The sequence below is a fragment of the Hylobates moloch genome, unplaced genomic scaffold, assembly GCF_009828535.3.
Source record: "Hylobates moloch isolate HMO894 unplaced genomic scaffold, HMol_V3 SCAFFOLD_9, whole genome shotgun sequence".
Taxonomy (NCBI): domain Eukaryota; kingdom Metazoa; phylum Chordata; class Mammalia; order Primates; family Hylobatidae; genus Hylobates; species Hylobates moloch.
Genome location: NW_026652284.1, coordinates 45430362 through 45456621, shown reverse-complemented (window position 1 = coordinate 45456621; position 26260 = coordinate 45430362). Strand labels below are relative to the sequence as shown.

The following is a 26260-nucleotide window of genomic DNA, read 5'->3' as shown; positions in this document are numbered from 1 at the left end:
CAATCACAGTGTTGTGCAGCCATCACCACTATCCGTTTTCAGAAGTTTTTCATCACATCAAACAGAAACTCTACCCATTACACGGTAACTCCTCATTCTCCCCTCTCCCCAGGTCCTTAGTAACCACTATTCTACTTTATGTCTCTATGAATTTGCCTATTCTATATACCTCATACAAGTGGAATCACACCACACTTGTCTTTTTTTGTGTCTGCTTATTTCACTTAGCATAATATTTTCAAGTGTTATCCATGTTGTAGCATGTATTGAAATTTCATTCCTGTCTGCCTTTTGGCTACTATGAATAATACAGTTGTCTCTCTGTATTTGTGGGTTCTGCATCCATGGATTCAACCAATCACGGATTAAAAAATACTTGGAATGGCCAGGTGCACTGGCTCATGCCTGTAATTCCAGCACTTTAGGAACTGAGACAGGTGGATCACCTGAGGTCAGGAGTTTGGGACCAGCCTGGCCAACATGGTGAAACCCTGTCTCTACTAAAAATACAGAATTAGTTGGGCATAGTGGTGCACATCCGTAATCCCAGCTACTTGGGAGGCTGAGGCATGAGAATCACTTGAACCTGGGAGGCAGAGGTTGCAGTGAGCTGAGATCACACCACTGAACTCCAGCCTAGGCTATGAAGTGAGACTCTGTCTCAAAAAAAAAAAAATTGGAAAAAAATACAACAATAAAATTATACAAATTTAAAAATATAGTATTAACCACGATTTACATAGCATTTACAGTATATTAGGTATTATAAGTAATCTAGAGATGATTTAAGGTATATGGGAAGATGTGCATCGGTTTATATAAATACTACACCATTTTTTCCCTTATATCTACTGATTGCTTTCACAAAACTACACCATTTTATATATGGGACCTGAGCATCCGCAGATCTGGGTATCCAAGAGGGTCCTGGAACCCATCCACTACAGATCCTGAGGGATATTGGTGTACAAGTATCTGTTTCAGTCCCTGCTTTCAATTCTTTTGAGTATATATTGAGGAATGGAATTGCTGGATTATACAGTAATTTTATGTTTTGAATTTTAGAGGACCTGCCAAACTGTTTTCTATAGCAGCTGAACCATCTTACATTCCACCAGCAATGCATGAGGGTTCCAATTTCTCCACATCATCACCAATGCTTGTTATTTTCATGAAAAATAAACGGCCATTCTAATTTGTGTGAAGTGGCACCTCACTGTGGTTTTGATTTGTATTTTCCAAATGACTAAGGCATGTATTTATTGGCCATTGGTTTATCTTCTAGAGAAATATTCATTTTCTTGGAAGAAAATCATCTCATTCTAATTAACTCACAAAGAATAAAATCATAACAGCCAGTTTAAGGAGGCCACATAAACATTTGCCCAGCCCCAAATTCTACACCATCTTAATGAAATTCTACACAGTTAGAACTCCCTCTTCCATTTCAATTCTGAAGCAAGGAAGCTATAGATGACACATGAGAGGTGTAACTGATGGTTATACTTTATACCTTCACTATCAATTATATTTTAATAGTGAATTAACTTGGTTATGAGAGCTGATTTTCCATTTCTCCAATTTGAACTTCTTGATTAGGCCTATCTGTCTGCAAGTCTGCACTGTTTGAGAACCTCATTGAAAGCCCCACAGAGCTTGTTGATGTCACCCTGGTTCTGGGCACACTCCAAAAACTGTTTGATCTCCTGGAAACAAGGCTGCTGCTGCTGTGCTGGCCAGGTTCCCTGAGGCTGCTGGTAAGTGATGTCAGGTTTTGCAGGCTCACCATTACTTCTTCCACTAAAGCTCCCAGTGAGGGCATAACCCAGTGTGTGCCCCACAGCAGAGCCTACAGCCACGCCAGCTGCAGTGGTTGCCATTTGGGCCATCAGACTTGGCTGCCGGGGCGCAGGAGCAGGAGAACCAACTGAAGATGGGGGTGCCACTGTTGGCGGCTGAGCTGCTGGGGCTGGCCTGGGTGTAGTTCTCATCTGAGGTGCCCGGCTGGTGGGAGGGGCCCTGCGGAGGTGTGGCTTCGGCTTCCACTTGGCATCCTAGCTGCACGGCGGCTCAGCGTTTGGTAATACTCATTTTTAAACTGAGTTGTTTGTTTTTGTCATTGAGTTTTAGGAGCTGTTTATTCTGGATACGAATCCCTTATCAGATACGTCATTTGCAAATATTTTCTGGCATTCTGTGGGTTGTCTTTTCACTCTGTTGATTGTGTCCTTTGATGCAAAAAGTTTTAAACTTTCATTAAAAGAACGGTTCTTTAATATTTACTTTTGTTGACTGTATTGTTGGTGTTGTATCCAAGAAATCGTTGTCAAATCCAATCTCGTGAAGATTTTCCCGTTTTTTCTAATAGTTTATTGTTTTCGCTTTTAACTTTAGATCTTTGACTCGTTTTGAGTTTAAAAAGTATGATGTAAGGATCCAACTTTACTTGTTTGCATGAGAATATTCAGTTTTTCTAGCACCATTCGTTAAGGAGAATGTCCTTTCTCCATTAAGTGGTCTTGGCACCCTTGTTGAAGATCATTTGACCCCATATTTCTGGGATTATTTCTGGGCTTTCTGTTCTTTTCCATTGGTTTATATAGCTGTCCTTATGCCAGTATCACTTTTTTTTGAATACTGTAGCTTTGTAGTAAGTTTTGAAATTAGGAAATGTCAATCTTCCAATTTTGTTATTTTTCGAGATGTTTTGGTTATTTAGAATCTCCTGAGATTTCCTATAATTTTTAGAATCAATTTTTCTATTTCTACAAAACATGCCATTGGTATTTTGACAGGAGTTTCACTGAATCTGTAGATTGTTTTGGGTGGTTTTGTCCTCTTCACAATATTAAGATAAAATGGAAATGTCTTTCCATTAATTTATCTTTTTCGGTTTCTTTCAGTCATGTTTTGTAGTTTTCAATGTACCCATCTTTTCCCTCCTTAGTTAAATCTATTCCTAAGTACAGTTTACCCTTAAACAACATAGATTTGAGTTGCAAGGTTCATTTATACTCAGTTTTTGCAATAAAAGTTACACCAAGTTTGCCTGCCTCTCCTGCCTCCCCTTCTATCTCCTCTACCTTTTCTACCTCTGCTACCCCAAGACAGCAAGACGAATCTTTTCTCCTCCTCCTCCTCTTCAGCCTACTCAATGTGAAGATGACAAGGATGATGACTTTGATGATAATCTATTCCACTTAATGAATTGCAAATATATTTTTTCTTCCTTATGATTTTATTTTGTTCTTATTTTTTCTTTCCCTCTTTTTGTAATTATCCAGACATTGTTGAGACTCCTTCTGATTTTTAAAATACCACTTTCTTTTCTCTATCTTACTTTATTCTAAGACTATAGTATATAATACATATAACATAAAATATGTATTAATTGACAGGTTGTTATCGATAAGTTATCCAGTCAACTGTAGGCAATTAGTACTTAAGCTTTTGGGGAGTCAAATTTTGTATGTGGACTTTTGACTATGCAGGAGGTCAACTTATTCTTTTTGATATTATTGTAAATTGAGTGTTTTTCTTAATTTTCTTTTCAGACTATTTATTGCCAGTATATAGAAATGCAACTGATTTTTGTGTGTTGATTTTATATCCTGCAGCATTGCTGAATTCATTAGCTCTAAAGTTGTGTGTGTGTGTGTGCACTTGCACAATCTTCAGGGTTTTCTACATAAAAGATCTTGCCCTCTGTGAACAGTGATAATTAATTATCCTTTTCCTTTACAATTTAGATTACTTTTGTGCTTTTTCTTGCCTAAATGCTCTGGCTAGAATTTCTAATCCTATGTTCAATTGAAATAGTGAAAGCAGGCAGCCTTGTCTTGTTAATGATTGTAGAGGAAAAGGTTTCATACTGTCTTTTCGCCATTGAATGGTCTTGGCACTCTTGTCAAAAATCAGTTGACCATATATGCAAAGGTGTTTGGAGTATGATGTTAGCTGTGGGTTTTTCATATATGACCTTTATCATTTTGAGGAAGTTTCCTTCTATTCCTAATATATTGAGTGTTTTTTATCGTGAAAGGTGGTTGAATTTTTGTCAGGTGTTTTTCTGCATTAGTTGAGTTGATCATGTGCTTTTCTCCCCTGAATTCTATTAATGTAGTGTACTATATTGATTGATTTTTTTTTTGTTGAAGCATTCTTTTTTCATTTTTTGCTTTTCTATTTTAAATTGATAGATAATTGTACATATTAATGAGGTAAATTGTGATATTTTTATACTCTTATACAATGTGTAATGATCAAATCATAGTAATTAATATATTCATCATCTCAAAAATTTCCTTTTTTTGGTGTTGGGAACATTCAAAATCTACTCTTCTGGCTACTTGAAAATATACAATAAGTTTTTGTTAGTTTTCCTATAGTGTTATAGAACACTAGAACTTATTAATCCTATATAGCTGTACTTTTGTATTCGTTAACTGACTTTTACTATCTATCCTCTGCTCCCACCTACCTTTCCCAGGCACTGGTGACTACTATTCTACTCTCTACTTCTATGAGATCAACTTTTTTTGGCTTTCACATATGAGTGAGAACATGCAGTACATATCTTTCTATGCCTGGCTTATTTTACTTAATATTTTCCAAGCTCACTTATATAGCCACTAATGACAGAATTTCATTTTTTATGACTAAATAGTATTCCATTGTGTATATATATCACATGTTCTTTATGCATTCATCTGTTTTAAAACTTTTAATTTTTATGGATACACAATAGTGGTACATATTTACATATTTATGGGGGTACCTGTAATATTTTGATACAAGTGTCACAGTGTGTAATGACTAAATCAGGGTAATTAGGATAGCCATAATCTCAAGCATTTCTCGTTTTTTTGTGCTAGAAACTTTCCTTTTTTTTTCTTTTTTGAGACAAGGTCTCAATCTATTGCCTAGGCTGGAGTGGCTCACTGCTCTCTCAACCTCCCAGCTCAAAGGATGCCCCCAGCCTAGACTTCTGAGTAGCTGGGACTACAGGTGCACACCACCATGATCAGCTAATTTTTGTGATTTTCTTTTGTAGAGATGGGGTTTCACCATGTTGCCCAAGCTGGTTTCGAACTTCTGGGCTCAAGCAATCTGCCCACCTTGGCCTCCCAAAGTGCTGGGATTACAGGTGTAAGCCACCGTGCCAAACTGCTAGGAACATTCTAATGCCGCTCTTTTACTTATTTTGAAATATACAATAAATTATTGTTAACTATAGTCTCCCTCTTCTGCTACTGAACACTAGATCTCATTGCCTCTATCTAACTATATTTTTGTACCCATTAACCAACCTCTGTATCTTTCCTCCTCCTGACCACCCTTTCCAGCTTCTGGGAATCATCATTCTACTCTCTGTCTCCATGCGTTAAGTTTTTTTTTAGTTCCCACATATGAGTGAGAAATATGATATTTGTCTTTCTGTGCCTAGCTTATTTCACTCAACATAAGGTCCTCTAGTTCCATTCATGTCATTGCAAATGACAGGATTTCATTTTTTTGGCTGTATAATACTCCATTATGTATATGTACCACATTTTCTTTATCCACTCATCCATTGACTATCCATTCATCTGTTGATGGAACTTAGGTTGATTCCATATCTTGGCTGCATGTCTTGTGAATAGTACTGCAGTAAGCATGGGGGTACAGATATCTTTTTCATATACCTATTTCTTTTCCTTTGGATACATACCCAGCAGTGGGATTGCTAGGTCACATGGTAGTTCTATTTTTAGTTTTTTGAGAAACCTCCATACTGTTTTCCATAGTGGCTATACTAATTTACATTCCCACCAACAGTGCATAAGAATTGTCCTTTTTCTGCATCCTCACCAGCATCTGTTTTTTGTTGTTGTTGTTGTAGCTTTTTTTTTTTTTTTTGAAATGGTGTCTCACTCTGTCACCCAGGCTGGAGTGTGGTGGTGCGATCTCAGCTCACTGCAACCTCTGCCTCCCGGGTTCAAGCAATTCTCCTACCTCAGCCTCCCAAGTAGCTGGGATTACAGGTGTGCACCACTGTGCCCAGCTGTGTGTGTGTGTGTGTGTGTGTGTATGTGTATTTTTAGTAGAGATTGGGTTTCACATGTTGGTCAAGCTGGTCTTGAACTCCTGACTTCAAATGATCTGCCTGCCTCAGCCTCCTAAAGTGCTGGGATTACAGATGTGAGCCACTATGCCTGGTCTTTTTTGTCTTTTTGAGAGTAGTCATTCTAATTGGAGTGACATGGTATCTCATTGTGCTTTTAATTTGCATTTCCTTGATGATTAGTGATGTTGAGAAATTTTTTCATATACCTGTTGGCCATTTGTATATCTTTGCTTGAGAGATGTCTATTTAGATCATTTGCCCATTTTAAAATCAAATAATTTGAGTTTTTTTGTTTTGTTTTGTTTCTTGCTGTTGAGTTGTTCGAGTTCTTTGTATATTTTGGATGTTAACCTCTTGTCAAATGAATAGTTTGCAAATATTTTCTCCCATGCAACAGATTGTCTCTTCACTTTGTGGATTGTTATCTTTGCTGTGCAGAAGCTTTTTAGTTTAATGTAGTCCCATTTGTCTATTTATGTTTCCATTGCTTGTGCTTTTGAGGTCTTAACCACAAACTCTTTGCCAAGACCAATGTCCTGGAGCATTACTTCTGTGTTTTCTTCTAGTAGTTTTATAGTTTTGGGTCTTATGTTTATGTCTTTAATTCATTTTGCATTGATTTTTGTATATGGTGAGAGATATGGGTCTGGTTTCATTCCGCATATGGATATCCAGCTTTCCCAGCACCATTTATTGAAGAGACTGTTCCTTCCCCAGTGAATGTTCTTGGCAACTTTGTCAAAAATCAGTTGGCTGTAAATATGTGGATTTATTTGTGGGTTCTCTATGCTGCTCCATTGGTCTATGTGTCTGTTTTTTATACCAGTACCATGTTGTTTTGGTTGTTATAGCTTTACGGTATATTTTGAAGTCTTTAATGTGATACTTCCAGCTTTGTTCTTTTTGTTCAGGATTGCTTTGGCTATTTGGGTTTTTTCTGTTTCCATATGAATTTTATGATTGTTTTTCCTATTTCTGTGAAGACTGCAATTGATGTTTTGATAGGGATTGCACTGAATCTCTTTATCACTTTTGGTAGTATAGTCATTTTCACAATATCAATTCCTTCAATCCATGAGCATGGAATGATGTCATTCCATTTTTTTGTGTGTGTATGTGTGTCCTTTTCAGTTTCTTTCATCAATGTTTTATAGTTTTCCTTGTAGCGATTGTTTACCTTCTTGGTTATATTTATTCCTAGATATTTGTAATTTTTTTGTAGCTATTGTAAATAGAATTGCTTTCTTGATTCCTTTCTCACTAGTTTGTTGTTGGCAGATGGAAAAATTACTGATTTTTGTATGTTGATTTTGTATGTTGATTTGTATTTTTGATTTGTTGATTTTTGTATGTTGATTTTGTATGTCCTTTCTACTAAGTTGGGTTTGGTTTTTCTTGTTTTTTCTAGTTCCTTGGATGAATCATTAGGTTATTTACTTGAAATCTTTCTACCTTTGTGATATAGGCAGTTACTGCTATTAATACAAAATACTTAACTTGTTAGTTTTAAGGGATTTTTGGTGGAGCATTTATAATTTTTTAAAAAATATAAGATCATGTCATCTGCAACCAAGGAAAATTTGATTTCCTCTTTTCCAATTTGGATACACTTTATTTCTTTCTCTTGCCTAATTGTTCTGGTTAGGATATTCAGTATCATGTTGAATAAAAGTGGTCAAAGTGGATATCTTTGTCTTGTTCTAGTCCTTAGAGGAAAATCTTTCAACTTTTTCCATTCAGTATAATGTTTGCTGTGGGTTTTTCACATATGGCATTTCTTATTTTGAAGTATGTTCCTTCTACACATAACTTATTAAGAGATTTTATCATGAAGGATGTTACATTTTATCAAATGTTTCTTCTGCATCTATTGTTACGTGTATTTTTTTTGTCCTTTATCCTGTTGATGTGATGTATCACTTATAGATTTTAGTCTGTTGAACCATCCTTGCATCCATGGGATAAATCCCACTTGAATACAGTGAATGATCTTTTTAATGTACTGCTGGGTTCAGTTTGCTAGTATTTTGTTAAGGATTTTTACATTTTTATTCATCAGGGATATTGGTCTATAGTTTTCTTTTATGTGGTGTCTTTGTTTGGTTTTGGCATAAGTTTAATGCTAGCCTGATTAAATGAGTTTAGAGGAAGAATTCCCTCCTTTTAAATTTTCTGAAAGAGTTTGAGAAAAATTGGTATTAGTTCTTTAGATGTTCAGTAGAATTCTGCAGTGAAGAGATAATGGGAGACTTTTTATTACAGATTCAATCTCATTACTCATAATTCGTATGTGTAGGTTTTCTATTTCTTCTTGGTTCAACCTTGGTGGGTTGTATGTGTCTAGGAATTTATCCATTTCTGCTAGGCTTTCTAATTTGTTGAAGTATAGTTGTAATAATCTCTAATGATCCTTTGTATTTCTTAGGTATCAGTTGAAACATCTCATTTTTTTATTTCTGAATTTATTTGAGTCTTTTCTCCTTTTTTCTTGGTTAGCCTAGTTAATGGTTTGTTGATTTATCTTTTTAAAAAATCAATGTTTTATTTTGTTGATCTTTTTTATTTCTTGTCTCAATTTTACTTCTACTCTGATCTTTATTGTTTCTTTCTTTCTACTAAGTTTGGGTTTGGTTTTTCTTGTTTTTTTAGTTCCTTGGATGAATCATTAGGTTATTTACTTGAAATCTTTCTACCTTTGTGATACAGGCAGTTATTGCTATTAACTTTCTTCTTAATACTGCTTTTGCTGTATTACATAGGTTTTCGTATGTTATGTTTCTATTTTCATTTATTTCAAATAGTTTTTAAATTTTCATCTTTGTTTATTCATTGACCTATTGGTAATTCAGGAGCATGTTGTTTAATTACCATGTATTTGTACAATTTTGAAAGTTCCTCTTGTTATTGATTTCTAGTTTTATTCTATTGTGATCTGAAAAGATACTTGATATGATTTAAAATTTTAAAAATTTGTTGAGACTTGTTCTGTGGCCTAATATGTGGTCTATCCTGGACAATGTTCCATGTGCTGGTGAAAAGAATGTCTACTCTGCAGCTATTGGGTGAAATGTTCTGTAAATGTCTGTGAGGTCCATTTGGTCTAGAGTGCAGTTTAAATTCGATCTTCCTTTGTGGATTTTCTGTGTAGATGCTCTATTCAATGCTGACAGTGGGGTGTTGAAGTCCCCAACTCTTTTTTTTTTTTTTTTTTTTTGAGAAGGAGTCTCGCTCTTTCACCCAGGCTGGAGTGCAGTGGCACAATCTTGGCTCACTGCAGGCTCCACCCCCCCAGGGTTCACACCATTCTCCTGCCTCAGCCTCCCACGTAGCTGGGACTACAGGCCCCTGCCACCTCGCCCGGCTAATTTTTTGTATTTTTAGTAGAGACGGGGTTTCACTGTGTTAGCCAGGATGGTCTTGATCTCCTGACCTCGTGATCCACCCGCCTCGGCCTCCCAAAGTGCTGAGATTACAGGCGTGAGCCACCATGCCCAGCCTCCCAACTCTTATTGTATTAGAGTGTACCTCTTCCTTTAGACGTAATAGTATTTGTTGATATATCTGGGTGTTCTGATATTGAATGCACATGTATATTTACAATTTTTGTTTTGTTTTGTTTTGTGTTTTAGATAGGGTCTCACCTTGTCTCCCAGGCTGGAGTGCAGTGGCATAATCAGAGCTCACTGCAACCACCTCCCAGGCTTAAGTGATCCTCTCATTTTGGCCCCCTGAGTAGCTGGAACTGCAGGCATGTGACAACATGCCCAGCTAATTTTTTGTATTTTTTAGTAGAGACAAGGTTTTGCCATGTTGCCCAGGCTGGTTTTGAACTCCTGAGCTCTGAGAGATCTGTCTGCCTCAGCCTTCCAAAGTGCTGGGATTACAGGTGTGAGCCACCACACCTGGCCTACAATTGTTATATTCTCTTGTGAATTGAAAGCTTTATCATTACATAATGACTTTCTTTTTCTCTTTTTACAGTTTTTGACTTAAAGTCTGTCTTATCTAACATAAGTATAGCTATGCCTGTGTGCTTTTGATTCTCATTTGAATGGAATATCCCTTCATTTTCAGTCTGTTTGTGTCTTTACAGTGAGGTGAGTTTCTTGTAGGCAGCATATATTTGAGTCATGATTTTTTAAATGCATTCAGCCAGGCTATATCTTTAATAACTTAACCTGTTTACATTCAAAGTTATTTTTGACAGGTGAGGACATACTCTTGTTATTTTGTTAATTGTTTTCCAGTCGGTCATTTTGTATATTCTTCTTTTCTCTTGTTATTATTGTGGTTTGGTGGTTTTCTGTAGTGATATGTTTTGATTCTTTTCTCTTTCTCTTTTGTGTATCTTGTGTATCTTCTCTACCAGTAAGTGCTATACCTCTGTGTGTTTTCATAATAGTGATTATTGTCTTTTTGCTTCCAGATGTAGGACACCTTGAGCATTTCTTGTAAGGTTAGTCTAGTGGTGATAAATTCCCTCACTTTTTTGATTGCCTAGGAAAGACTTTATTTCTCCTTCCTTTCTGAAGGATAGTTTTGCTTTGTATAGTATTCTTGGCTGGCATTTTTTTAAATTGAATTTCAGCAATTTGAATATATCATGTCATTCTCTCCTGGCCTGTAAGGTTTTTGCAGAGAAACCTGCATTAGTCTGATGAAGATTCCCCTTATATGTTTCCTGACACTTTTTTTTTGCTATTTTTAGAACTCTCCCTTCGTCTTTGACTTTTGACAATTTGACTATAATGTGCCTCATTAAAGGAGGATCTTTTTGGGTTGCATCTATATGGAGACTTTTGAGCTTCCTGGATCTGAATGTTTGTATATTTCCTTAGACTTGGGAATTTTCAGCTATTATTTTATTACATATGTTTTCTATGCCTGTTCCCTTCTCTTCTCCTTCTGTGGTTTCCATACTATAAAAATTGTCCCATGAATCTTGTAATGGTGTCCCATGAATCTTGTAGGCTTCATTGGCTCTATTTTTTTCCTTTCTGACTTTTATTTTAGGCTCAGTGGGTACATGTGCAGGTTTGTTGTATGGTAAATTGCATGTTGTAGGGGCTTAGTGTATAGATTATTCTGTCACTCAGATAATGAACATAGTAACCAGTAGGTACTTTTTGATCCCCACCTTCCTGCTACCTTCCACTGTCAAATAGACCCTGGTGTCTATTGTTTCCTTCTTTGTGTTCTATTCACTCTCTTTCATTCTTATTTATTTGCTCTCTGACTGAGTAATTTCAAACAACCCGTCTTCAAGTTCAGAAATTCTTCTGCTTGATCAAGTCTGCTGAGCTTCAGCAGCAGACTTGCTGTTGAGCTATTGTATTTTTAATTGTATTCATTGAGTTCTTCAACCACAGGATTTCTGTTTTTTTCTTTTTAATAATTTCTATCTCTTTGTTTTACATCTCATTCATATCATAAATTGTTTTTCTAATTTTGTTGAATTGTCTATCTGTATTTTTTGTATTTCATTGAGTTTCCTTAAGATCATTATTTTGAATTCATTTTCCTGCAATGTATTGATTTTCTTTTCACTGGACTCTGTAACTAGAGTTATTATGTACCTTTGGTGGTGTGATATTTCCTTACTTTTTCATGTTTCTTTTGTCCCTGTATTTATGTCTATGCATCTGATAGAACAATTGCCTCTTCCAAATGTTTTAGAGTGACTTTCATAGAGAAAGACTTTCATCTGCAGTTGGATTTTAGAATGCCAGTTGTGATGGGTATGGTGACCCTATTTCTGGATAGGTGCATTAGCATACTCTTTATGCAACTTCTTCTGTTGTGTTCAATGTCAATAATAACTGTGGACATCTCAGTGGCCTAGGCTGTAAAAATTTGTGATGGGGCAATGGTGGCATTGGTTGTTAATATCCTCAGTATAAAGGGCTTTTGTGGTCCTCCTATTGTTTTCTTTTCAATGAGGGGACTTAGCTGAAGGGATCTCTCTTGGTGTTGGGTCTGATATAGCCTACAAGCATCTGCAGTGGCACTGCATTACAGGTGCAAGTGCTTTAAGCAGTTGTGGGGTTGTGGTCTTAGGTTCATGGTCTCATGAACTTATCATGGCACCTGGGTCTTGGGGTGCAGGTTTGCTCTTTGTGGCAGGGTTGGATGTAGGTTGCCCACAGAGCCAGGATCTGTGACTCTATGGCACCCCCTAGTAGCTCAGGCCCAGGGGCGGAATTGTTGCTGAGATTATACCCCTGGGGGGAGGGCACAGCCCCGGCCTGAGTTTGGGGAAGAAGGGATGCTCTGGAGGTTTGAGCCTGGGAAGTAGGGTATGGCTGCAATTTGGGAAGCTGGGCCAGTAGGGCTCAGTGATAACTCAGGTCCCATTGGATGAGGTACTATGTAGTAGTGACTCTAGGTCTTGAGATGGTCAGGGTTGGGGGTATCTCAGACTCAGTGAGGCCAAGTGCAGTGGCAGTAAGTACCCCAGAATGGCAGAGCGCAGCTATCATTTGGGCCCTGAGGAGTAGGGCAGAAGAAAGCATAGTGATGACTCTACTCCTCAGGAAGAGGGGTGTTTCAGCAGCTAAGACTTTAGTAGGCTAGTCCAGGTCCAGGGAAGCAGAATACTAGATCTGTTTGGCCTGTAGGGCTGAGTGTCTCAGCTCAGCCATTGCTCCATTTCTCTGGGACACCAGATACTATTTCAGCTCAACCTTGGGATGTGGAGCTGCTCAGCTCATCCAGGGCACCAATTCCTTAGGGGGCAATGTGCTACTTCAGCTCAGGCCTGGAAAGGCAGGACTGTTCTGGGTGGCCCAGGAACCATTTCCCTGGAATGCAGGATGCCCTGCGGCTTAGATACTGGTGTGTGTGTGACTGCTGTGGGTGGTCAGGGCACCACTTCCTAGGATGCAGGGTGCTGCTTCAACTTAGGTACCAGAGAAGCATGAGTGCCATACATGTACAAGGTACTCTTTTCCCAGGAGACAGGGTACCACTTCAGCTCTGACCTGAGGGGCTGGAGAGGAGTAGGTGGAGGACCTTTGCCTCTGCTTGGTTCTGTAGGGAAGGGTGTAATAGCTGCTTACAGCTGAGCTTGGGGATGTTGGGCCACTGGGCTGGAGTAGCTCAGTGGTGGCTTAGCCTCAAGGATGAAGGTGAGCCATGGCTACTCACTCCCTGGACAAGACATTCTCCATCCATAGTTTCAAATCCAAGATGGCACAACACAGTAGTTTTGCAGGACCCAGGAGGTGGAGCACAGTGTTGGTGCCCTCTCTAGTGGGACCACAGCTATGTGGATTCCAGGCAGTTCCCTCACTGGGCTTAGTTCCTGTGAGGACTGGAGGGGACCCCAGTGACGAGGCCTGTGGCTGTCCAAGGTGTTCATGCAGGTTGCTGGGATCCTCTTTCTTACCTCATTGACAAAGGAGAAGGTCTCTCCTCGTTCCCAGCCCATCCTGGTTAGGGAATGGGATGGTGGAGGCTCAGTGTTTCCTTTGGTTCTCTTTGTGGCCATTCCAATTTTCTGTGCTCACCCAGATTTCTGTTACTCCTCTGATGCACAATGACACTCTCCTTCAGTTATTTTTATTGCAATGTCATCATTTATTCATTGTTCTGGATGTCTTTGTGAGGGGGACAAGCTCTAAAGGCTTCTGGCCAGCCATCTTGCTCCATTGAACCATTCTTGCTTTCTGAGATTAAATCCCACTTAGTCATGGTGTTTAATCCTTTTAATATGCCGCTGAATTTGCGAATTTTTTTTGAGGATTTTTGCATTAATATTCACAAAGGTTATTACCCTACAGTTTTCTTTTTTTGGCAACATCTTTGTCTGGCTTCAGTATCAGGGTCATGCTGGCCTCAGAGAATGACTTAAGAGGTATTATCTCCTGTTTAAGTTTTTGGAAGAGTTTCAGAAGGATTGGTGTTAATTCATTGCTAAGTATTTGGTATAGTCCAGGCATGGTGGCTAATGATTGTAATCTCAGCATTTTGAGAGGCTAAGGTAGGAGGATTGCCTGAACTCAGGAGTTCAATACCAGCCTGGGCAATGTAGGGAGACACTATCTCTACAAAAACATTTTAAAAAATATTAGCTGGGCATGGTGGCATGTGTCTGTAGTCCTAGCTACTTGGGAGGCTGAAGTGGGAGGATTGCTTGGGCCCAGGAGGTAAAGCCTGCAGTGAGCTGTGATCACACCATTGCACTCCAGCCTGGGTGACAGAGCAAGACCCTATCTCAGGAAAAAATAAAAGCATTTGGTGTAATTCACAGTAAAGCCATCTGTTCCTCAGCTTTTTGTTGCTGATATTGTTGAGAGGTTTTGATTATTGATTCAATCTCCTTACTAGTTATGTCTATTCAGATTTTCTAATTAATTATCAGTCAATTTTGATTGATCATATGTTTTCAGGAATTTGTCCATGTCATCTAGGTTATCCAATTTTGAAGGATACACTTATTTAGCATAGCTTTTAAAGATAGTGATGAATTACACATGACATAAAATTTACCATCTTACCCATATATATATATATATATATATATTTTTTTTTTTTTGAGACAGATCTTCATTCTTGTTGCCCAGGCTGGAGTGCAATGGCACAATCAGGGCTCACTGCAACCTCCACCTCACCCAAAGTGTTGGGATTACAGGCATGAGCCACCATGCCCGGCCCGTCTTACCCATTTCTAAATGTACAGTTCAGTGGCATTAAGTATACTTAGTTGTGAACGATTACAACATCCATCTCCAGAAGTCCTTTCATCCTGCAAAACTGAAACTCTGTACCCATTAAACAATAATTTCCCACTTTCCCCTATCCCCAGTCCCTGGCAACCACCGTTCTACTTTCTATCTGTATGAATTTGACTACTCCAGGTACCTCGTATAAGTGGTATCATCCACTGTTTGTCCTTTTGTGACTGGCTTATTTCACTTAGCATAATGTCCTCAAGATTCATCCATGTTATAGCAAGTATCAGCCTTTCCTTCCTCTTTATGGCTGAATAATATTCCTTTGCATGTATAGACTACTTTTTCTATGTCCATTCATCCATCAATGGACACTTGTGTTGCTCCCACCTTTTGGATATTAGCACAGTGTTTTCAGTCACAAAAATCTGATTTTGAGAACTGTTTCTGTACTTGTGAGCTTTTGGACCTTGGGTAACTTAATTTGTGTAATCCTCAGTTTCCGCTTCCTTAATAGGGGGATAATGATAGTGTCTGTATTGTAGAGTTATTGAGTTAAATGACTATATTTGAAGCACTTAACACATAGTGCCTCCATAACCATTTGTTACCATCAGCACAATTGTGCTGGAGAGTTTGTTTTTAGAATCAAATAGCCCTGTGTTCATCTAGTTATGTGACTGAGGGAAGTTATTTGAGTTACGGTTTCCTTATTTAAAAATGGAAATAAAAACACAATAATTATTTTATTTGACAGATGTTTATTGATATCTACTCTCAATATCTGCATTATTCTATGAGATGGGATACAGGTGAACAAAACAAAAAAAGTAATCCATGCCCTCGTAGAACTTACATTCTAGTGGTGTGAGAACTGAAACAGAAATAATTCTCAATTCATGTATTAAACAATACTAGGAAATGGTGCTTGTTTATCAAGACTAACAGTTTACGTATGAAACCCTACAAGACCCTCACCTCAATCCTCCCACCAGTTCAAAGCTGGTATGTCATAAATCGTCTGATTCCAGCCAATTCTCCTCCTTACAAGATCATCCTTGGCATCACCTAGCTTAAGCCTTAAACCCCCACAGACTCTGCTCTAACTTCTCATTTTGAAACACTACTAAGATTCCGTCAAAGTGGTCTGCTTCCTTATTTCAGGAAATCTCATAAACCCAGTTTTGATTGACTAACAGGTTTTTCTGGTGATTGGGTAGTCAACAACAATAAACAAGTGTGTTAGTCTGTTTTCACGCTGCTGATAAAGACATACCCGAGACTGGGCAATTTGCAAAAGAAAGAGGTTTATTGGACTTACAGTTCCACATGGCTGGGGAGGCCTCACAATCATGGCGAAGGCAAGGAGAAGCAAGTCACATCTTACATGGATGGCATCAGGCAAAAAGAAAGCTTGTACAGGGAAACACTCCCTTATAGAACCATCAGATCTCATGAGACTTATTCACTCTCATGAGAACAGCATGGGAAAGACCTGCCCCCATGATTCAATTACCTCCCCCTTGGTCCCTCCCACAACATATGGGAATTCAAGGTGAGATTTGGGTGAAGACACAGCCAAACTGTATCAACAAGATACATAAATTATAGAGTTGTGATAACAAGATGAAGGGAGAGGGCTCATGGGGAGGAGGCTTTGCAGGGCAGATTGTTTTATTTATTTGACTTTACTCTGAGTAAGGAAGAGAAGCAATTGGAAGGCTTGAGCCAGATAAGTGGCATGATCTGCTTTATCATTTAGCAGGATGACTCTGGCATCCACATTGATAAATGACTGAAGAGAGCAAAGATGGGGAACCAGGAGGTGGACATGGTGGTTCATTCTCATAATCCCAGCACTTTGGGAGGCTGAGGCAAGTGGATCACTTGAACTCAGGAGTTCGAGAACAGTCTGGGCAACATGGTGAAAACCCACCTCCACAAATAATACAAAAATTAGCTGGGCATGGTGGCACAAGCCTGTAGTCCCAGCTACTTGGGAGGCTGAGGTGGGATGATCACCTGAGCCCAGGGAGTTTGTGCCTGCAGTGAACCATGATCACACCACTGCACTCCAGCTTGGGTGACAGAGTGTAACCCTGTCTCAAAACCAAACCAAACCAAACTAAACTAAACTAAACTGAAGGTGGGAGCCAGGGACCATTTAGGAGGCTCAGACTGGGGTGGTAAGGATGGATCTGGGGAGAGGTGGTTGGAGTCTCTTACCTATTTTGAAATTCGAACCAATGGAATTTGTCAATGGATCAGATGGGAGTGTGTGAGGAAGCAGCTCACCTATCCTACAGGATGTCATGAGCTTTCAACATCATGATGTTTGTAATCTGTCAGTGCTCAGTAAACAGCAGCAATTTGAAGATTCTTACATGTTTCTCCTCTGCCTAGATCTGGGTGTTCCCAACTCTGTCACTTGCTAAATTGCCAAAGATGCCTCTTTCCCCAGGGGCACCTTCCTGATGCTCTCACTCAAGCTTAGGTGTCCTCCATATGCCTCCATCATCCATTCTCCTTTGCAAGCATCACATGTGGGCCCAGTGCTCTGGACTCTTGCAGCTCCTTACTTGTTTCTGTTCCCCTGCAGACTGCCTTCTCCATGAGGCCGGCCTCGTCCACCCTGCTCACTACTGAATACTCTGCACCCAGGACAAAGCCTATAATACAGCCGGTGTCCAGTCCATGCTTGTTGATTATTATTAACATCTTTTTTTTTTTTTTTTTTTTTTTTTGAGACAGCGTCTGGCTCTGTCACCCAGGCTGGAGTGCAATGGCGTGATCTTGGCTCACTGCAACCTCTGCCTCCTGGGCTCAAGCGATTCTCATGTCTCAGCCTCCCAAGTAGCCGGGATTACAGGTGTGCGCCACCATGCCTGGCTAATATTTGTATTTTTAGTAGAGAAGGGGTTTTGCCATGTTGGCCAGGCTGGTCTTTAACTCCTGGCCTCAAATGATCCGCCTGCCTCGGCCTCCCAAAGTGCTGGGATTACAAGTGTGAGCCCCTGTACCTGACCTTAACATCTTAATAATCTGTAATGAAGAAAGAAGGGTAGTTCCTTTATCTCAAGCATGAATTTTGGGTTCCACTCACAGAGGCTCTATGCCTGTAATCCCAGCACTTTGGGAGGCTGAGGTGGGCGGATCGCAAGGTCAGGAGATCAAGACCATCCTGGTTAACATGGTGAAACCCCATCTCTACTAAAAATGGGGTTTCAAAAAAATTTTCAAAAAAAATTAGCCAGGCATGGTGGCAGGCACCTGTAGTTCCAGCTACTTGGGAGGCTGAGGCAGGAGAATGGCATGAACCCAGGAGGCGGAGTTTGCAGTGAGCCGAGATTGCACTACTGCACTCTAGCCTGGGCAACAGAGCGAGACTCTGTCTCCAAAAAAAAAAAAAAAAAGGGAGAAATAGCTATAAACCACGACTAGCTGTGGGCAAAATTGTGAAGTAGCCAAAGTCTTATGGAGTTTTTGCATTAATTTTGTTTTTTTTTTTTTTTTTAGATGGAGTCTCACTTTGTCACCAAGCTGGAGTGTGGTGGCACTATCTTGGCTCACCGCAACCTCCCAGGTTCAAGCTATTCTCCTGCCTCAGCTTCCCGAGTAGCTGGGACTACAGGCGCACGCCACCACACCCAGCTAATTTTTGTATTTTTAGTAGAGACGGGGTTTCACCATGTTTGCCAGGGTGGTCTCGATCTCTTGACCTCGTGATCCACCCACCTTGGCCTCCCAAAGTGCTGGGATTACAGGCATGAGCCACCACACCCGGCCTAATTTGGATTTTTTAAAACATTTAATTAAAATGTTATTTAATTACTGAGTTTTTGGTATCCCTGTCATTTTTGTGCCCTGGGAAAGAAAGTACCTCCCCACCTTACCCAGCCCTGGCCCTGCTGGAGAGGCAGTAGGGGTTAGGAAGGCTCTGTGGGATGTTGGATTAGGTAAGCATGGCATTTTTCTGAGTGTTATATGAGGTGTTTTGAAGAGAAAGTCTTAAAGGCACCAAGGTGAGTGTGTTAGTCTGCTCAAGCTGCCATCACAAAATCCCTAAGGCTGGATGGCCCAAACAACAGACACTTATTTTCTCATAGCTCTGGAGGCTGGAAATCCAAGGTCAAGGTGCCTGCAGGGTCGGTTTCTGGTGAGGCCTCTCTCCCTGGCTTGCAGATGTCCACCTTCTCACTGGGTGCTCACATGAACTCTTTTTTGTGTTCACTTGGAGAGAGAGTCATGGTGCCAGTTCTTTTCTTTTCTGAGACAGAGCCTCACTCTGTCACCTAGGCTGGAGTGCAGTGGTGTGATCATGGCTCACTGCAGCCTCAAACTCCTGAGCTCAAGCAATTTTCCTACCTCAGCCTCCCAAGTAGCCAGGATCACAGGTGTGTGCCACCATGGCTGGCTAATTTTTTTTTTTTTATCTTATAGAAAGAGGATCTTACTGTGTTGCCCAGGCTTCCTTTGCTTATAAGAACATCAGTTCTATTGCTTTGGGCACCCCCTTATGACCTCACTGAACCTTAACTACCTTCCTAAAAGCCTGACCTCTGAATGTAGTCACATTGGGGGTTATGGTTTCAACATACAATTATTTTGTATTGGAGGCACAATTCAGTCCATACCAGTGGGTACCCAGCCCCCATTCAGATCATGCTGCCTGGGGTAGGAGCTCGGTGCTGAGAGATGAACAGGTCGGGTTTGGATTTGGGCTCTTCTTCTAATTAGCTGTATCTTGAGCTAATCACTTAACTTCTCTGAACCTCAGCTTCTCCACCTCTACAATCAGTCCGTATTTCTTATCTCACAGGGAGATGGAGGGCCTAATCTGAGATGCATATAAAAACCTTGAAGATAATTCTCAGTAAACTTTAGGTTTCCTCCCTTTAGCAAACTAACTGGAATTCAGAAAGCAGCAACTGGCACTGTAGTTTGAAGACAGTTCTCTTTATTGACTTCGGGCAGCTGCAGGGCTCGAGGGTGACATTACACAGAGTCTGTCTATGATTTTTCTAAGTTTCAGTGGCTGCACACCCTTATCCCACATAAGATTAGATTTTCATGCAGACATTGGGCAAGAGTCCCAGGCCTCACAGATATTCTTTGGTCAACCAGGAACTCTCCATCGCTGTCGAGTACGAGGGAAAGCGCCGAGTCATGGATTTGTTTCCTTCAGATTTTGTGTGGTTCTTATCATGTTCTTCAGGAAACATTAGCACACCCAGCTATTAATAATGATGATGGAATGAAATTTATGACTAAGTCCGGGGTGGAGGTGAGGGTCACCTGCCTGCCTGGCTAACCTATACTTCTATCTATCCAGGAAGGAAGGGAGCTATCTGGAGGCAGGCTAAGGAGATAGGAATGTCCAACATGCTGGGAATCCCTCGACTTCACGCAACAGGGCAACCCAAGCCTCCCGAAGGTCGGGCTTGGGCGGGAGGGGTCAGTGTTGTCATTGGCACATTTTCCCAACCAAGTCCAAAATCCCTTAGTAGGCGAAGAGTTGAGATAGGGAAATAGTACCTGGGGCTGCACTGAGAGTGAGATGATGGTCCTCATCCCAGTGCAGATGGAATCTTTGTTTAGATTAACAGAGGACTGTACATACACCCTCTAAACAGATTAGATATTTTCCCTGGGAACTTGCTGTAATTCTTACTCCCCTTGTCCCTCTTTTCCATGAAAGCATGAGGTTACACTGATGAATGCTCCTCCCTTCCTGCACCCCTTCTTCGGCCCTTGCCGCCGCTATGTCCCTTCAAATGCTCTAACAGTGTTGATGAGCAGAAACAGTGTCAGACCATGATGTCAGGAATAATGTCAGATTTCTGTTTGGTGCCTAGGACCTTCCAAGATTTATGGCTACCAGTAAATCACAAGAGAGACTTTCCTCCCAGAAGGTGAAGGACAGCTATGGACATGCCTCTCACTGAGTAGTCTCTTTTAGGCAATTGCCGGCATTACTGGATGCAGAAGCTCATTTGTTTCCCTACAACCTGAGTGGAAAACTTCACTCAGGTGCTGGAATATAGGCTATGCTCCCATTGCCCATCAAATCCAGACCTAACCGACATAAGGGAATGTTCATTTCAACTATTATTGGTCCTTTCCCCTTATAGCATTCATCCTTGAGACATTTAAATCAGGTTAATGATTAACTCAAGGAACCCAGAAAAAATTTCTGTTGCAATCTGTTATTGGAAACAGAGGAGTAATGCACTGCAGCTGACTGGAGCCATGAACTTGGGCAAGCCCTCGACATCTGCAAGTGTACCGGCAATACAGAACCACAGGCCACAGGTGGCTTCTTCTTTTTTTTTTTTTGAGACGGAGTGTCACTCTGTTGTCCAGGCTGGAGTGCGGTGGCACGATCTTGGCTCACTGCAACCTCTGCCTCCTGCATTCAAGTGACTTTCCTGCCTCAGCTTCCTGAGTAGCTGGGACTACGGGGGCCCACCACCACACCCAGATAATTTTTACATTTTTTAGTAGAGACATGGTTTTGCCATGTTGGCTGGGTTGGCCTTGAACTCAAGACCTCAGGTGATCCACCAGCCTCAGCCTCCCGGAGTGCTGGGATTACAGGTGTGAACCACCATGCCTGGATCACAGGTAGCTTCTTAAATTAAAACTTAAATTAGTTAAAATTAAAAATTCAGTTCCTTAGTTGCACTAGTCACAGTCAAGTGCCCAGTAGCTACATGTGGCTGTGGCTACAGCATAGAGCAAGCAGATATAGAATGTTTCCATCAGCACCTATTTCATCATCTGAGAGGGGAGTGACAGGGACCTCAGATGTCGCATGAGATGGTGCACGTAGAGACACTTTGCATATTATGAAGTGCAACACAAGCCTTGCCAGACTTGACTTGTCATTTGGATGAATGCAAAGTGGATTCCAGGTTCCTAATGAAAAGCTTTATGAAATAATCTGAATCTTTTGGTGTATCTGTTGAATGGTTTTCTAAGTCAGCCCTATTTTTTTTCCTATTATAATCAGCAGTGCTGAGAAGTCACCTTTTCTGGGCAGAAAGAGGGTAAAATTCTTGTCCACTCTAACTCCTGGATTCCCACTGTCCTCAATCAATCAACACCTCCTCCTGGATAAGCTCAGGGACTCCTTTTTATCCCAACTCTCGGTCTCCAGTTCTACAGCAGCATAGTACCTTTGGGAGGGCATAAAGCTATCTTTCCTCTGCCCCCACTGTCATACATAGACGCTGTCCCCTTCTCTCCACATCCCAGCCGTGGCTGCCCTCTCAGGCCCTCCATTCTGATGATGGGCCACATGAAGATGTTAAGGACCCTTGGCAAACTCTAGGGTTTCTTTACAATTAGTAATCTTTTCTGATGATCTGAAAGTGTGTTAGCACACTTCTCCCAATGCTCAACAGCATGAAAAGGCTGTGTTCTCTCCTGCTCCAAACAGCAGGATCTTCTTTCTCCCCCTTAACACCCCTCCATCACCATCACCACAAGTTCCTGCTCCCTGCACGCTTGTCTTGGGAATTAAGCAGTGGAGATATATGCTGGAAGAGAAGGAGCTTGGGCCTGAGGTAGGTGTGGGCTGGCTCTCACCTCTGTCGTGGCTTAGCTTGTGACTTTGGCAAGTTACTTATCTTCCTTGAAGCAAGTGTTTGTCTGTTTTCTTTCATCTGCATAAATTAGGGTAATAGCATCTACTTTGCAAAACTGTGGTAAGAACAAAATGAGCTACGGGCTAAAATGCTTAGCGCAGTGCAGTGCCGGGCATGTGGCATTTGGCATACAGCTGGTGCCACAGAAATCAGTAGTTGTGTTTATCCAAGAGCTGTCCTCAGTTCTGGCGGAACATGGTGTTTACCCTTTCCCTTGTAAAACAATGGAAGGATCTCAGACACTTCATTGTCTAAACATTGTTGGATGGGACTAAACAGCTTCAAGTGAATGTGCCAGCTACAACAGGCATGTTGCAACAAATACTCTTCTTTATCCCCATAAAGCCATTCCCTCTTCTTTACCTTTATAACAGAATCCAGATTTTGTTTAGGTGTCTGGTGTCCAGGGCTCCCTCTCCAGGTCCAAAGAAATGTTGACTCTTTATTGGTCCAAGCAATTGGGTTAATATTCTCCTTGCTGGTGATTCATCTAAGAATGGTCATGTGATGTACTTGTGATAAGTGAGACATAGAGGAAGTAGGGGAGGGGTAGTTCCAAGGACAATTTCCTGCCCATAAAAATAAAAGAAAAACAACTGGAGACATTGGCCCCTCTTCTTTCACCCAGAGTGGTTGTGCCCCTGTGGAATGACTGAACCTGTGGCCCTTTTGTGTCATGAGGGGACAAGCTTGAAGACCAAGGCCAACATGGTCAGATGGCAGAGGGTAGAGATGGAAAGAACCTGGCTCCATGAAGTCCTCGAGCTGTTATGTTAACCAGACCTAGAATCATCCTATTTCTAGACTTTTGTTGAGATAATAAATTTATTTTATTTAAAAAATCAATTAAAAGTAGGATTTTTCTGTTATTTATAGTTGACAGTCTCCTAAATGATTTCTAATACAAATAATCAATATGTTTGCATTTTAGTTATTTCTATATGTGTCTTATATTCTCTACTTAACCCTCTGTTCTTTTTTTTTGAGACGGAGTCTTGCTCTTGTCGCCTAGGCTGGAGTGCAGTGGCGTGATCTCGGCTCACTGCAACCTCCGCCTCCTGGGTTCAAGTGATTCTCCTGCCTCAGCCTCCTGAGTAGCTGGGATTACAGGCATCTGCCACCATGCCTGGTTAATTTTTATACTTTTAGTAGAGACAGGGTTTCACCATGTTGGCCAGGCTGGTCTTGAACTCCTGACCTCAGGTGATCTGCCCACCTTGGCCTCCCAAAGTACTGGGATTTCAGGCATAAGCCACCGTGCCCAGCCAACCCTCTGTTCTTCTTAGATGGTATGCTGTATCTTTCTCCCTTGTTCAATATTCTAACACCTGGTTCACCATCTTGCACATACAAGGCACTAACATGGAATTTATAAATAAATATGAAAGTGAAATATGGCCCTTGAAATGACAGCTTGCTTCCAACAGAGCTTCCACTCCAAGATTTTAAGATAGAGGGTTGGTGGTGAGAGGAGACCTGAAGATGATCTACTGCGATAGAGTCTAGCTTTTTGTGTTATATGTGGTATATCCTTCTTCTGGGAACTCTGACCTCAAAATTTGATATTACCATTGACTCTTTTCTCATTGTGAACTCCTCATATCCGAAGAGTTGCCAAGTTCTGATCGTATTATTTTGACTCTTCAGCTTATCCAAAGTAATTAGAGAAATCTGGGGGAAAACTCTTTTATACTGTCCAAGCAAATGACATTGGTCTGAGACAGAAAGGCCATGTAATTCTTTTGAACAAGAACTGCGTCTTTTCAGGAGGGAAGTCTACTAGGAAAGCCACATGAAGATAAAAAAGCTGTTTAGGTTGGGCAGGTTGGCTCATGCTTGTAATCTCAGTGCTTTGGGAGGCTGAGGCAGGAGGATCGCTTGAACTCAGGAGTTGGGGGCAGCAGTGAGGTATGACTGTACCTCTGCACTCCAGCCCAGGCGACAGAAGGGGACCCCACAGCTTTTTAAAAAAAAAGCTGCTTGGAGAATGGATGGAAAAACATGAAGGCACCATAGAAATTGGCTCCAAGTCCCCAGTCCTCTAGACGTCATCCTCTGGTCTGAAGGCCTCTGCCCTCCTGACTGCTGGAGACCGCTGTCCCCTTCTCTCCACATCCCAGCCGTGGCTGCCCTCTCAGCCCCTCCGTTCTGATGATGGCCAACATGAAGATGTTAAGGACCCTTGGCAAACTCTAGGGTTTCTTTACGATTAGTAATCCTTTCTGATGATCTGAAAATGTATTAGCACACTTCTCCCAATGCTCAACAGCATGAAAGCCTGTGTTCTCTCCTGCCCCGAACGACAGGATCTCCTTTCTCCCCCTTAACACCCCTCCATCATCATTCTTCCCAGTGCACTGATGGGCAATGAGCACTCTTGATGGAGCGGCCCCCAGGGAGAAACGTTCCAGCTGGGACAAGTGACATTCTGTTGGAGAGGGGACTTGTGCACCTGCAGAGGTCTGAGAAGCTGTGAGTCCACACTGAGCTCTGTTGTCTTCGTTCCCAGCCACGACGTCTCCCCTGGGGGGCTGTTCTCATCTGAACAAAGTAGGCAGGGTTTTCAGGATGAAGCCTCACTGGGATGCTGTAAGTGATTTCATCTCCATATTGAGAAATTTTGTGTTTTCCATCCAGATTAGAGAAAAAAGAAATAAGAGGAGGAAACAAGTGTACCATGAGGGGAATAAAAGAGATAACAAGTCAGGGAAAAGTGCTTGGTGAAAAAAATGGAGTAGAAAGACAAAATGGGCTGGGCGCAATGGCTAACACTTGTAATTGCAGCACTTTGGGAGGCTGAGGTGGGCAGATCGATTGAACTCAGAAGTTTGAGACCAGCCTGGGCAACATGGCAAGACCTTGTGTCTACAAAAAGTACAAAAATTAGCAGAGCATGGCAGTACGTGCTTATAGTCCCAGCCACTCGGAAGGCTGATGCAGTTGGATCACTTGAGCCTGGGGAGGTCGAGGCTTCAGTGAGCTGTGATCATGCTACTGCCCTCCAGCCTGGATGACAGAGTGAGACCCTGTCTCAAAACAACAACAACAACAAAAAAACTATTGGTAAGAGGCTTAAACAAGAAGACAGAAATAACCACAAACAACTCTGAGACCAAAAAATAGTTCACATATAAAAAGAAAGTCAAAATGGTCCATGAAATATATAAAAAAAGTTAGGGATAAATCAAAGTAAAGAAGATATTGGTGTAATCTGAGAAGACTGGCACATGTCAACCTGGCTGCTTTTACGAAAATCCTTCTTTCCTAGTCCTTTTTAAGAATGATGAGGCCGGGTGCGGTGGCTCATGCCCGTAATCCCAGCACTTTGGGAGGCCGAGGCGGGCAGATCATGAGGTCAGGAGATTGAGATCATCCTGACTCACACGGTGAAACCCCGTCTCTACTAAAAAATATATTAAAAAAATTAGCCGGGTGTGGTGGCGGGTGCCTGTAGTCCCAGCTACTCGGGAGGCTGAGGCAGGAGAATGACATGAACCCAGGAGGCGGAGCTTTGCAGTGAGCTGAGATCGTGCCACTGCACTCCAGCCTGGGCGACAGAGCAAGTCTCTGTCTCAAAAAAAAAAAAAAAAAAAAAAAAGAATGATGTATTGCTTGGTAAATGTTTTTGTAAGTTTTTTGGACATACTACAAATAGTGTGAAATAGCTTTCTTATTGTTTAACTGATAGTCACATACTGTGCCTTTCATGGTCCTTTTCTTTATAGAACCTAGAATTTTAGTTGTGAAAAGGGGGCTGGAGAATACCTATTGTATAGTCATTTTAGAGAAAAGGAATCCCCAGTCTGGAACAGTGACTTTCCCGGTGTTGTGTG

At 41.1% G+C, this 26260-nt stretch overlaps 1 pseudogene; it reads right to left on the bottom strand.

Annotated features, from left to right (window-relative positions):
* Positions 1-1601: 1601 nt before the first annotated feature.
* On the bottom strand, positions 1602-2053 carry LOC116812633 (coiled-coil-helix-coiled-coil-helix domain-containing protein 2-like; annotated as a pseudogene).
* Positions 2054-26260: the final 24207 nt, after the last annotated feature.